The following is a 14,600-nucleotide window of genomic DNA, read 5'->3' on the forward strand; positions in this document are numbered from 1 at the left end:
ACCTCTAATTGTCGATCTCCGATTTTGGACCTCCAATATTCCTTCTTTCCTAAGGCTTGAATCCTTGAAACTTCAAAAGACCATATCTTTTGATCTAGGAGTCCATTTTTCGACTTCCACATATCATTGGAAAGCTTGTTTAGAGAAATTTCAAATGGGGAGGGTTCAATTTGGGCTTTGAGTCCTTTTGAGGCTTGGAATATGACTTCAAGATCATCTTATCTTTTGCATTCTTTTGACCTCATTTGGAACCATTTGAACAATTTTGCAGTAGGTGATAACAATTGCTCCAATTGAGGATAGTGCCTTGCTAGCAAGGTGTTGAGAAATTGTAGACTAGTAGCCTTCTATCTATTGGGCATGTAGTCATTTTATTCAAGTATATAAAAACAAAAACATAAACATAAAGAACTGAAAGTATTACTGATATTTTACAGTGGCTCACGCATATGTAAAATGGGTGAGAAATGAACCTCTTAGTACTGGAAGTAAAGCTTGAGGAATTGCCCATTTACAGGTAGCTCAAGCATTTCACCCTCTAAGTTTTCCAACAAGAAAGTATTATTTCCCTTTGTTTCAACAATCTTGAAGGGTCCAAACCATAAGGGATCAAATTTTCCATGTTTCTCTTTGTCTTCTCTTCTCACATCCCACCTCAAAACTAAATCTCCTGGCTGGAGAGGTTTGTCTTTAGCCTTCTTATCAAACAAAGATTTAATTTTCATATTGTAGTCGATTAACCTGTATTTTATCTGCTCTCTGTTCTCTTGGAGCTCCACTAGTTGATTTATCGTTTGAGTCAAAGACTTTGGTTCTTCTTCCACATCCTGTAATATATTGGCAACTGACATAGCAAGTTGTATGGGGAATATAGCTAATTTCCCATAGACTAATTCGAAAGGAGATTTCCTCGTGGATATTTTAGGAGTGACCCTGTTAGCCCATAGGGAAAATTTTAATTGGGAGTCCCAATTTCTCTGGCTTTCAACAATTGTTTTCTTCAAGATCCTCACTACCGTTTTTTTTGAAGACTCTGCTAGTCCGTTTCCCTGAGGATAGTAGGTAGTAGAGTGGCCAACTGTAATGTTGAATTTCTAACAAAAGTTGATAAATTTTCCGGACATAAAAGCTTGAGAGTTATTAGTCACAATTTTCACAGGACACCCAAACTTGGCCAGGATATTTTCCTCCAAAAATTTTATGACCACAGTGTCAATTGCATTTCAGGCTGGGATTGCTTCCACCCATTTTGTGAAATAGTCTATGGCCATGAGTTTCCACTTGTGTTGGCCACTGGAAGGGGGTTGCATCTTTCTGATAAAGTCCAGTCCCCATTGCCTAAAAGGCTCTTCTATATAAACAAGGATTAAGGGGATTGGGGATAATTTCTACTTCTCAATGAAAATTTGTCATTGCTGGCAAGCTCAAACATAAGAGTGAACTTCTCCGAATAGTTTAGGCCAATAGAATCCTGCTTTCAATATCTTATGCATGGTGGTCTTCCAGTTATAGTGCCCCCCACAAATGCCACTATGGAAATCATCAATCACCCTTTGAGTTTATGTTTCTACCAAACACAGAAGTATAATTCCAACTGGGTCTTTCCAGTATAGTTTCCCATTGGATATAATAAACTTTTGGGATTGTAATCTTAATGCTCTATACTTGGATTTATCCATGTTCACTGTGAACATCAAGAATAACAGATAGTGGATGACATCCTTATACCAGGTAGATGTTTCATATTTAATATGAATCTTTTAGACCAATGTCTTGACCATCGGTGGTTGTGTCCCCTCTTCATATTCTTTTGTTAAAAGGTTAATCCCCAAGGCCTCTGATAGAATTTTATCCAATCCTTGTCCTTTGATGAGTTTTGTGGGCTTGATATCCATGTCATACTCTTGGATTTTGGCAATCCACTTACCTCTTTTTCCATCATTGTCCCCTTGCACAAGGATGTCTTTAACAACCATTGTTGGAACATAAGCTGCAACGTTAGAGTGCAAAACATAAATGCTGAAGGCCTTCAAAGATTTGACTAGGGCATAAGCCTATTTTTCCAACATATTATATTTCAATTCAGCCTCCTGCAACACCTGGCTGAAGAAGGCTATAGGCTTCTCGTGACCTTCCTTATTCTTCTATAATAACACAACGACTATAGTATGAGGGGAGGCAAATGTAAAGATGTAAAATGGCATTGAATAATCCAGGATGACTAGCACAGGAGCCTCTGCGAAAGATCTTTTGATCCTAGAGAAGGATTCCCAAGAATTTGGGCTCCACTTTACTCTGTTCTCCGTCTTCAACATCTTCATGATTCCTTTCACTATCTCTACATAATTTGGTATAAATCTTCTTAATAAGTTAATCCTTCCGAAGAACACTTGGACCTCCTTTTTTATTTCTAGGTAAGGAAATGTCGCTGATGGCTTCCACACACTCAGGATCGACCTTAACCCCCTCATGTGTTACTATATGCCCGAACAACTTACCTTCACTTAGAGCAAACTGTGATTTCTTGGGATTTAGAGACAACCCATACTTCCTGCATTTCTAAAAAGTGAGTTTCAAATGTTCAATATGCTCCTCTTCTATTTTAGAGAAAACTGTGATATCATCCAACTAGACCACTACGAACTTGTCATGTTCTCCCATGAATGCTATATCCATTTCCCTTTGGAAGGTTTCTCCTGCATTTATAAGGTCGAATGGAATTCTTTCATACATGAAGGTTCCCCAAGGTGTAGTGAATGCAATTTTCTTCTGATCATCGAGATGCACTGCTACCTGAGTATACCCTGAAAAGGCATGCGTCGTGGACATCTGAGCTGAGCCAGCTACCTTCTATAATATTTAATCCATTTTTGGCAATGAGTAATTGTCTTTCAATGAAGCTCTATTGAGGTTTATGAAATCCAAACACAACCTTATCTTTCCATTCTTTTTCCTAACAGGAACCAGGTTTGTTACCCACTTTGAGTACCTCAATGATACAATGATCTTGGCCTGAAGCAACTTATTTACTTCCTTCTCAATGGATGGGAGTAAAAGGGGTTTGATATATCTGAGTTTCTTCTTACAAGGCTTCATTCCATTCTTTAAAGGAACATTATGTTGAATAACATTTGTATCAAAATTCTTTAAATCTTCATATGACCAAGCAAAAACATCTTTATAGGTTTTTAAGAGATTTAAGTACCTTTGTTTATATTGATGAGGGATCCCTTTTGACAACTTGATCATCTGGGCTTCATTCTCCGAGCCGATGTTGCAATCCTCCACCTGTTCATCAGCTCCCTGTTCAGTAGGTTTTGAAGCCACGTCGTTGGATTTGAATATCCTCTCCAAAGGAACTAGACCACGGGGAATGGAGTTTCCCTTTATCTGTAGAACTCTATGCCTTGCGATATTCTCCTCCTAAGCGGTTGGTTGTTCCTATGTCACTTCTTCTTCTTCTTGGTCGATCATAGAATTCGAGAATTTCCTAATGACTTCCATGAAACACTTGATTTGTTCATCATCTTCAAACACCTGCCAGTGTTTCACATTGTCAGGCATTGAGGGTCTGTACCTAACTTCAATTTCATATCTAAGAAGTGGATTTTGCAGTGGCTTGAAATTACTGGCAACTATAGCCAAGGAATTGACCATTTGATTTCCTTATGTGGGTAAGAATTGGACATTAAAAGCTAGGAATAAGTTGTTAATTAAATCCAAAACCTCATTTCTATAAGCCCTTAGCCGGGGGTGCTTAGTTTGACATTGGTCCTTGATTTGCTTCACCACCAGTTTTGAGTCTCCAAACACAGTCAGGCATTCAATGTTTAAATTCCTTGCTGTTTGCAGGCCTAGAAGTAATGCCTCATACTCTGCCACATTATTGGTTGCCTCAAATTCCAATTTGAATGAGAGGGGAATCAAGCTACCCTCTGGTGATTTCAACATCACTCCTGCTCCATTTCATTCCTTAGAATTTGCACCATCAAAATACAACTTTCAAACTTTGCCACAATATCTGAGTTGTTGATCTAGTTTGATTGTTGGTTGTACCTATGTTTCTTCTAAAATAAAATCATCTTCTTCTAGCCTTAAGAAGGAGAGATCCCTTTCTTTCCCATAGACAGGAGAATTATTTGGGAAATTAGCTTTCGTGGCTGTTTTAACAAACCTTGATTCCCTATATAGTTGCCTTTCTTCTCCACCAAATATAGGGATGGTAACATATGTAAGATCGAGCTTGATGGAACCTCCAACCTTTGATCCCAAACATTTGGACAAAAGCATATCGAACCTTGCAAGGATATCAGCTACTACAATGTCCATTACTACACTTTTCACTAGGATCTCGACCAAATTCACCACCAAGTCCTTTATCATTCCCAAGCACTTTACCCTCTTAGAGTCAAAAGAGTAGAGATCTTTGTATGGTCTGGTTATCTGTAGACCTAGTTGCTCCATTACTGACAGTGGCATCAAATTATGAGAAGCTCCTGAGTCCAACATGCAATTATGGAGCAGGAGGTCATGTACTACTAGAGTAACATAAAAAGGTGTTGTGGAGGGATCTTGTTCTTCAACATGGGGTCCAAAGACAACCATTGACCTTTCTTCTTGGAGGTTTAAACTATTAGTTAGTTGGTGTTACGCAGTAAATTGTCACTGTCTCCTTGTCAGTCTCCCTACTATGTCATGAAATCAAATGCACCATGCTCATGCTCTCTAAACTGGCCAAATGACCCACTTTGCCTAAGTTTATTTCATCAGCGCGACTGTTATTAAAATTACCACGTTGACTGGCGGCTTATAGTGTAACTGATGCGCTGCCAGCGCGGAAGCACACGGGTTTTCCGCGCTGGTCGAATTTCATGAGCCAGCGCATCCTATGAAAGTATTAAGCTGCGCTGACACAGCCTTCTCTGTTATTATGATGCGCTGTCAGCGCTCCAGTTCAGTGTTACACCCGCGTTGATCCAGTTTGGGCGAATTTGTTCTAACAGCCAGCCTTCCAGATAACTCCAGACCTGGTTGTTAGCCTTGTGAGTATCGCCCTCCCTTCTATGGCATGTCTGTTCGTCATTTGGAACCACCTTCCTTTGAGATAAGCTTGTCCTCCCACCATTCATGGAGACCTCTTCTCTATTTAAACCTCTACCATTACCATGAGCAGCTAGTTTGGATAGTGTGGAATTCATAGTGTTTGGATTGCTGCTGCTAGTAGGTAGTTGGTGTGACAAGTGTGGTTTTGCTAGAGGAAGCTTAAGGAAGGTTGTGAGTATTGCTTGTGTGAGAGAGAGCTTTGTTTTGGGAGGATCTACCTCCAAGGGTGAATGCTTAAGAGACTTGCTGGCTGGACCCTCTAGAGAAGGACTCAGCGTCAGAACTTTGGTTGTACCTTTCTCTGTTATTGATTTAATAATAGATGACTACTGTTATGGTCCCATTCTCATTTAATTAATGTGAATTACATCCTTTCTGACTGATGTATAATTGCTTTTATTAGATTTCACGCTCGTGTTTGTCTTTCTCTTCGTGTGTGCAGGTATCCATTCACGGAGATCGTGGAGGATCGTGACCGGCCAGAGCGAAGGAGCGAGAGCGGAATCTCTTCATCAAACAATAGCGTTGGAATCCAAGTAGGTGTTCATTGCCTCTCTTTTAATTGCAATTAGGAACTTGCACAGTAGCATTGATTGATTGTTGCTAGACCCATTCTGGGCTAGTAGGGATCACCTCTATCCGTAGAGGGGATTTACCTCTCCAACAGTTGGAATGAAGCAGAAGGAAACATGAACTGAGAAACTTGGGCCTTATACGTGGGTTGTTTCAAGAGCTCAGATAACAGGACCAGGATCTTGACTTTCTCAAGCTCTTTTTGAAGATTGAAGATGGCAGGGCCTTTTTCTGTTGTGCTAACTTCTACTGGCTCCTTTTATTTTTCATAGATGGGCTTGGAAGGGGAGGTGATTTCTCTTCTTGGAGGGCTTCAGGCTTATGGTAGTTTGGGTCTGAGGACACCTTATTTTTATGAGTAATTAGATCTAATGGTCCCTTCCCCTTATCAGCTAGCTTAGGAGGCTCATGAGAGGAAGTACCTCCATTTTGGTCTTCTCCCCTCAATATTTTTCTAAATGACAGAAGATCATATTTCTTCTGCAGTCGAGCATGTTTGCAGTAATCATTAATCTCATCATAGTTCAACGTTGCATCAAGCTCCTCCTCCTCTTCTTCATATGTTCTGAGTTCTTATCCTTCATCAGAGAAAGAGGAATACAAGTTCCCCTAAACTTCATTTGCATCTGGTATCTATTCCTTTGGATCATCTTCTATATATAATGGAGGATGAATGTGGTCTTGCTTCCCTTTCCTCTCCATTTTCAGTATCTGTAGGGGAGGCCTTCTGTATTTGGGATTGAAACCCCGATTGGCAGCCGAGAAGTTCTATCGTTGAAGGCTTTTATTTTCTAGATCCATTTTTGTCAATTCATTTGATAAGTTCTTTATCAACTTATCCATCTTTCTAGATCCATTTTTGTCAATTCATTTGATAAGTTCTTTATCAACTTATCCATCTCCTATATCCTTTGTTCTTGGGATTCTCTTCCTTGACTTGAGGAAGTTGCCTCTTATTTTCCCTCTTTCTTCTTTCTAGGTTCAATTCTGCCTCTTAACTTCCCTGTTGAGGTAAAATTTGCTTATACCTCGAGAGCATCCGTTTGAATCTAGTCCAAGGTACGAGACTTCCTCTCTCTGGGTGTGAGGCCGAACTCTAATTCAAAGGCCCAGCAAAAACTACTCAGGCCAAAAACTACTCAGGTAACGACCTGTGGAGGTTTAATCTCAGCAGGTAGATTGTTGTACAATTTATTAAACCTTTTTATAAAATTTGAGATATCCTCATCAGGTTTCTTCTTCATAGCATTGAACTCAGTAAGAATGTATCCATGATCTTTCTTCTCTCCCCATTTTTTCAAAAAAGAATTCTCCATTTCTTCCCAAGTGGTAATGGAATCATTCGACAAGGATTTGAACCATTTCTTGACTTCCCCATCCAAAGATTGGACGAAGAGCCTCAACACTACATCCTGGTGCTCGACATTCAAATTTTCTGCAAAGGCACAAAAAATTTCTATGTGTCTTTGAGCTGACATGTCATCTTCTTCATTAAACCCGGGCATGAGCTTGAGATTGTCCAATGACATAGAATTTCGAGTTTGAGGTAGGTCTAAGGGAGCATACTTGTTCAAGAGGAAACTTGGGACATCCATTGGGATCGGAGGTAGGTTGTTTTATCCAAAAAAGAATCTATCCCAAGCATGGGATACTATTTAAATAATTACATATGATATGTTCTGGAAATATATAGACATGAAATGTACAATAACAAAAATTAAATACATAGAAAAAAACTCCATATATGACATAAAATCAGGGCCCGTTGGCCCCATTCTACTGCACGTCCTCATATGGCCGATGGTAGTAGCTATATAATTCCTGATCAGACTGTTCCCTAATCAACCAGATCCCCCGTGGTTGGTGCAAGGCTTCTTTGGATAGCTGATCAGAAATTTGGTTGCACTCCCTGTATATATGATGACAAGAGATATAGTCAAAATGAGTCCTCAACATCAATGTGTCATCCAAAATATGCGGAGTGTGTGAGTGTGACATGCAGATTGATGATTAAACCAATTTATGATAATCTGTGAGTCACCAAAAATCTGTAAACGACGACATCCTTTCTCAAGTGCAAAAAATAATAAATGACGGAGAGTAATGAGTTCAACAAAGTTGTTTGTCCCATCCCCCAGACCCATATGGATCTTATAGTAGTGGTTGTTAGTGATATGTAGAAGGATGCCCCCACCACAGCCATGATGTTGCACTGAGCCATCAAAGTATGCCCATGGAGTATTACGGTCAATAGTCTCAGCAGTGATGGTGTGCACTGTGGGAACACGGTCATCCACTGGGATGCAATGATATATAGAGATAAGATGTGTAGTAACATGTGTCCATCGGGGGGTGGTGTCAGTGAAAATGATTTTGTTCCTTTGTAACCAAATACACTAGCATATTAGAATAGGTAGGTTTCGAATCCTGTGTGATTGTGCAGTCGTCCACCACAGATGCCAGGCCTCCAAGATGTCCACCCCGTGCCATCTAGTTTGAAGTTGTAGAAGTGTAGTTACTTCAAGCCAGATAGAAATAGTAAAAGGGCAAGTAAGAAAAATATGGTCAACAGATTCCAGATCCTATTTGCAGAGAACACACTAGGACGGTCCTTGATAGGATCACTTTTGAAGATTATCCCCAGTAGGAACCTTATTCCAGATAATGCACCACATGAATAATTTGGCTCTGGGTGACGCCTTAAATTTCCAGAGAATAGTTCACCACCAATCTGTGATAGGTTGTTTGTGATCCCAAAATGCCAGAAGATTTCCAAGTCTGTCTGAAGATATTAGTGTTTCCCTGATCAACAATATGGGCCAGTCTAGTGAAGCTTGCAATTGAGAGATAGTGTATTAGATCCTGGGGAAGTTGATGTGCATTCCCACAACCAGTCCATGGGTCCAACCTAATGCAAACCATATTTCCATTGCTAATCTTCCAAGTCAATCCATCCCTGATATATACAAGCGAGTTTAGGACCACCCTCCAAACCATTGAAATATTTGTTATGTTCCAGGAGGGAAGTTAGATCCAGTCGAGGGGATGGAGAGGGGAGATATACTTCTGGGTGACCACCTCTGCCCAAAGATTCCTGGAGGTGAGGACATTCCAACCCAATTTGGCTACTAGGGCATTGGCAAATATATCTAGATTTTTCATTCCCCATCCACCCCATTTTTTGGGGAGAGCTAGATTATCCCATCTAGCCCAAGCAAATATGTGCCCTTCATGTTTTCCCTTCCAAATGAATCTACAACACAGCTGTTGTATTCTGCTAAGGATACCTTTTGGTATCCAAGCAAGTGACATCCAGTATACCAGAGTAGCTTCCATAACAAATTTGATGAGGACAAGTCTGCCTGCCCTGGAGAGCCATCTATGGTGCCAAATATTCAGTTGCCTTTCGATTTTAGCCACCAGCCAAACCCAATCTGCAATCTTGTATTTTGCAGGCTTTAACCGAAATCCCAAATATTTGAGACCTTCTTCAAAGGGAAGAAAGGTAAAAGGGAAGCGCTGTTGAGCAAAGAGAATTTCATTAGGAGTGCATCCTGTAGTAGATAATGTGGATTTGTGGTGATTGTAGTCCATACTAGTGGCAAAGCAAAATGATCGAAAAATAGAGGAGAAAGCAGTTGTGTCCCTAATCGATCCATTTAGAAAAATGAGAATATCATCAACGAATAGAAGGTGGGTAAGGATGCAATTATTTGTGATCTTGATGCCCATCAGTCTGCCCTATCATTTTTCGTAGTAATGTGATGACTCAGTCCTTCCATGACTAGTAAGAACAGGAGAGGTGAGAGAGGGAAGCCTTGTCTGAGACCTCTCTTAGCATGAAAGAATGATGATGCAGAGCCATTAATAAGGACACTGTAAGATACATTAGTAATACAACACATAATCCATTGAATGAAAGGTAAAGGAAACCCCAGGTGAGTCAATAACATCCTTAGGTAGAGCCAACTGGTACGATCAAATGCCTTAGCCAGATCAATCTTGAGAATCATACCTTTAAGTCTCTTTATTTTGATGGAATGAAGGACCTCCTGTGCAGTGCTAACTGCTTCATGGATCTGCCTGTGTTCAAGAAATGAAAATTGCTCTGGGGATATGAACTCAAATAATATGGGCTTTAGACGATTAGCAATGATCTTGGCAATAATATTATAGATGTAGTTGCAGAGTGAAATAGGCCGGAAATCATTAAATGTTTGTGGATCATCAAATTTGGGGATCAGAGCAATAAAAGTAGAGTTAAATGCATCATACATACGCCCCCCCATCCGGCATTCTTCAATGACCTGAAGGAGTTCGTTCCCCAAAATATCAAAGAAAGCAAGGTAAAATTCAATCGACCAGCCATCTGGTCTAGGGATTTTATCCTTCTTGAACCATTTAAGGGTGCCTTCCAGTTCCCCCATAGTAACAGGAAGTAGAAGGTCCTCTGCCACATCTTGATTAACAAATCTAGGGAAAAGACCTGCCACCTTGATGATCTCAGCAAGATTTGCATCTTGTGAAGCTCTGAATAGCCGACTAAAATGGGAAGTACTGAGAGTAGATAATTGATGAAAAAGCTTTCCTTGTGAGCTTGCATCGTCCACCAGATGCTAGATGGTATCGGTGACCTTGTGGCCATTTGTAAAATGATGGTAAAACTTTGTATTTTCATCCCTCGCCTATAGCCAAATGGTACGACACCATCAGATGTCTGCAACTTTCCTCATGATCCTTCAAAATTCTATTTCGATCCACTTCTAATTTGATGAGTCGTTCTTTGGCCTCAATGGAGACAAATCCATGACCATCCCGGTCCACCAGATTGGCAAGCTCCACTTCAGTGTCTTTCAATGTCTGTTCATCCTTATGTCTTTTTTCCTTGGCCCAATCAATATTTTTTTTCTTAAGGGAGAACAATTTTTTGGCAAAAACTTCGATAGATTGGTTGGGTGAAGGAGGGTAGGTCTTCTAATGCTTAGTAACCAAATTCAAGTATCCCTCATCCTTGAGCCAAGTAGAATTGAATTTATATGGTGCCTTAGGTTTGCGTCAGTACAAGAAAATTCAAGATATATGGGCGAGTGGTCAGACAATCCCCCAAATCCCACCCATTGATGATATAAAGAGAGATGGTCCAGTAGAGAGTCCTTGACTAAGAATATGTCCAGCCTTCTGGTGAGCGCAACATCTCCAGTCCTTCTATTACGCTAGGTAGGTTGCAATCGGGCCATAGGGATATCAAAAAGTTGATGGTCCTCTAGTAGAGAGCGAAAATGTTCAGATAGTGTGTCACATTGAGCATTGTGACCCCAGGATTCAACATGGCCAATAGAGAAGTTGAGATCTCCCCCAATAATAAGATTATCAACTTGCATATAAGTGAGATTAAGGAGCTGGTTCCAGAATGGAGCTCGATTGATGCAAGGGCCATATACATTGATAAGTCTTAGCTCCATCCCAAATTCAGAAGAAAAAATATCAGCACCGATGATCCCCTCCCCACCCCAAATATTCAGTAATTTTACAACTTGGGGATTGAATCCCAGAGCCAGTCCACTAGATCGGCCACAAACATCGAAAGCATTAAAATGCTAGCCTGGGATAAGTGCCTCAAGTGTGGGGGTGATCAATGTACAAGGTGCAAGAGTTTCTTGTAGAAATATAATATCCACCATTTCTGTGTCTATCAAGCGACGAAAGGCTAGTTTCTTTGTGGGACTAGCCAACCCATGATAATTGAAGGAGAGCCACTTCATGGAGAACTAGGGTGTGAAGAGGTCAATTCTCTAAGGACATGATCAATGGTAGGTTGACGACCATGAGACACATCCAGTCCTACCTGGAAGATAGCCTTGGACATATTGGAATGATGACCCCTATTAGATTTAGAGGGCGGAGGGGGGGAACAATGCCAATACCACAACGATCACTGAGAGAAATTCGGGAAAGGGAGCGAAGGTTATAGTGATGACTCCAGATAGAATATATGGGGAGCTCAACATAATTGATGGATCTGGGGACATTCGAAATGGAGGACGGGAGGGGGAAAGTAGGGAAGGAGGTAGCTAGTGAACACAAAACAGAGGGAGGACAAAATGCAGGTGCATAAGTGCATTGAGAAACACATTGTATGCAATCAGATGATATAACATAATTAAGAGAGGGTGTAGAGGAATAAGTACCCGAATTAGAGGCAGCCGTTGCCACAGCTACACAAGATCTGGTAATACGTGGGGGTAGGGGGCGAACAGTCTCCATGCGAGCTTCACGGACCGGTGGAACAATCATCAATGGATGGTCCTCAGGCTGAGCAGGTCGCTTGTTGTGCGGATTAACAAAATTGTCTGTTGCAGCATGTTCTGGTCGAGCCACCAAAGCATAGTTGGAAGCAAGAAGAGGGCAATCCTTGTATAGGTGCCCAATTTTGTGGCACCTCTGACATCGATAGGGGACACCTTCATAATCTAAAATTTGAACATGGCATGTATTTCTCCAGTGAATTTGCAGGTTCTCCTCTAGACTTTCTCTTGTGTCTAGGTGCACTAAGGTACGTGCCATAACCATGTTCCCAATGACAATATGTGATTTGTCATAGTCCAAGTACGTACCAAGTGCATTCCCAATTCTCTTAAATACATCTTCCGACGAGAAGTGGAGTGGTAATCTCAGAAGGCGCACCCAAATATGATCAGCCCCCAAGTGTTCACACTTTGGATCGAACAGTGGACTCCAACATTTAAGCAGAACCAAAGCAAATTCAATATGCCAGTATTTTGATAATACCCATGTTGGGAATAATACTGAGAGGGGAGGTGAATCATTATTTACAAATCAATAACTTTTTCATTTCCATAATCATATTTATATACGCTACTTCAGTGAAGGGAACTCGTGTGTGTACATAACCGTTCTTAAGGCAACAAGCGTATATCCAGTGAACTTATGATTTAGTTAATTCATCATATGTTGATATTTAATCAGTGCATCAATACTTTATTAAACATTAAATAATAATCATGTGTAGTAATAACAGAACAAACCATCACACATAAGAAACACACATGAACACTAAGATTTAAGGTGGAAACCCAATGCAGGAGAAAAACCACCTGGTGCTGTTGTCTCTGTCTTCTTTTAGTATAAAGAATATTCTATTTACAATCATGTACTAGTGTAGACTCATACCAGTACGCAGGCACCCACCTGCAGAAGGCTACAACCTTCTCTCGTTCTCCAACATCTACTAGAAAGGAGCTACAACCCCCTAGCTCTTGTACTAGCCGATATGTTTACTAGTACGTAGGCATCGGCCTACAGAAGGCTCCAACCTTCACTCTTTCTCCAGCTGCTACTAGAAGGGAGCTCCAACCCCCTGATCAAATCATCAACCACTATTGGCATGAAGCTTCGACTTCCTCACTGAAGGCTCCAACCCTCAATATCCTCCAGTGACCACGTTTCATAAATTTTAATACTGGATACTCCTGGTACACAACAACAAGATATGTAGGCCACATTTCATCATATTTTTACACTGGACCCATCAGAAACTTTGAAGCTCAAACTCTATAATAATAACTATATCAACTAACAACTAGTCAATCTGAACAGTCAGATCACTGTCACCAGAACACTGTGCTGAATCCAGAAACCTGCATCATCATTTAGAACCAGTTGCAACCTCAAAAATCATACATCAGAATGTATACGCTACTTTAATGAACCCAACCTGCGTGTATACACTACTTCCTGTAACAAAACCTGCGTATATCTCCAAAACTACTGAATCATAAAACTTCTGAATCAAATATGTACCAACCAATAATATTCTAAACATCAATTGTCAATTTGCAGAGATCTAGACAATCAACAACCAAGATAACCTTTCTCACTTAAGAAATCAATCAATCAGACACAAACTCCTTATGCATTCAGTTTTACTTTCAGATCTAAGAAGACTTCATTGATAGACAACAATAAAACAACAACACTGATTAGATAGATCAGTCATTTCAGAACAACAGGTTTTTCTTTTGCATACTCTACTTGGAAGAGTCGAACTTGCGTGTATATGCGCCTTTACCAAGGCGAACCAACATATAGATCAACAAATATTAACTTACAACTTCGCTGCTATTCCAGAGACATACCCATATCATGACATTTAAAGAATAACACATGCGTAAGCAATCAGATCTAGACCAACCAATATCAGATCATACAATGATAAGTCATTTCAGGTATCATGATCCTGATCCAACATTGTATCCAAGGTGCACAAATATTTCAGATTATATCATAATCATAACCCCTGCAACATAAAATATACTTCAAAGAGAAGTATTCCTAAGAAACCCTTTCACTTGCACACATGGACCTTTGATCTCCTCTTCCTTATATAGTTTTAGCCTTTCTCAATACTTCAGACCAAAACAACACTTAGAACCTGTGGTATTCTTGGATGGGATCAAATAACCGTTACCCTGCTCAATATTTTGGGCTAATACCATGGTATTGACCCTTGGTATTCTTTACTCTTGAATTTCCTTGATTTTCTAACCCGTACATGCTTTTCCTCTTGTAAAAGTGCGTGCATATGTATACACATTTTTTGTTCTATGAACCTGTGTGTATACGCCGCTTTGATAAGGTGAGCATGCGTATACAATTTAAACTATATGAAAACATCCTTTTCCTTCAACTTCTTGATCCTGATCAGTAGACCTTTGTTCCAACTTCCTGTTCTTCTGTGCCAATGCCCCGTTACCTCTAAATCTGGTGACTAGGCCTTGATATATTGCCCAAAATTTGAGTCTAGCCTTCTCTAGGATCTCGACCTAGAAGGAATGAATTATTTGCCAATCTTATAGCCTCTAGTGACCTATACACATGACCTTGGCTCTGATACCATGTTGAGA

The sequence above is a fragment of the Pinus tabuliformis genome, chromosome Q (assembly GCF_031772625.1).
Source record: "Pinus tabuliformis cultivar Carrire ecotype Pingquan chromosome Q, CPIR1, whole genome shotgun sequence".
NCBI classification, from domain to species: domain Eukaryota; kingdom Viridiplantae; phylum Streptophyta; class Pinopsida; order Pinales; family Pinaceae; genus Pinus; species Pinus tabuliformis.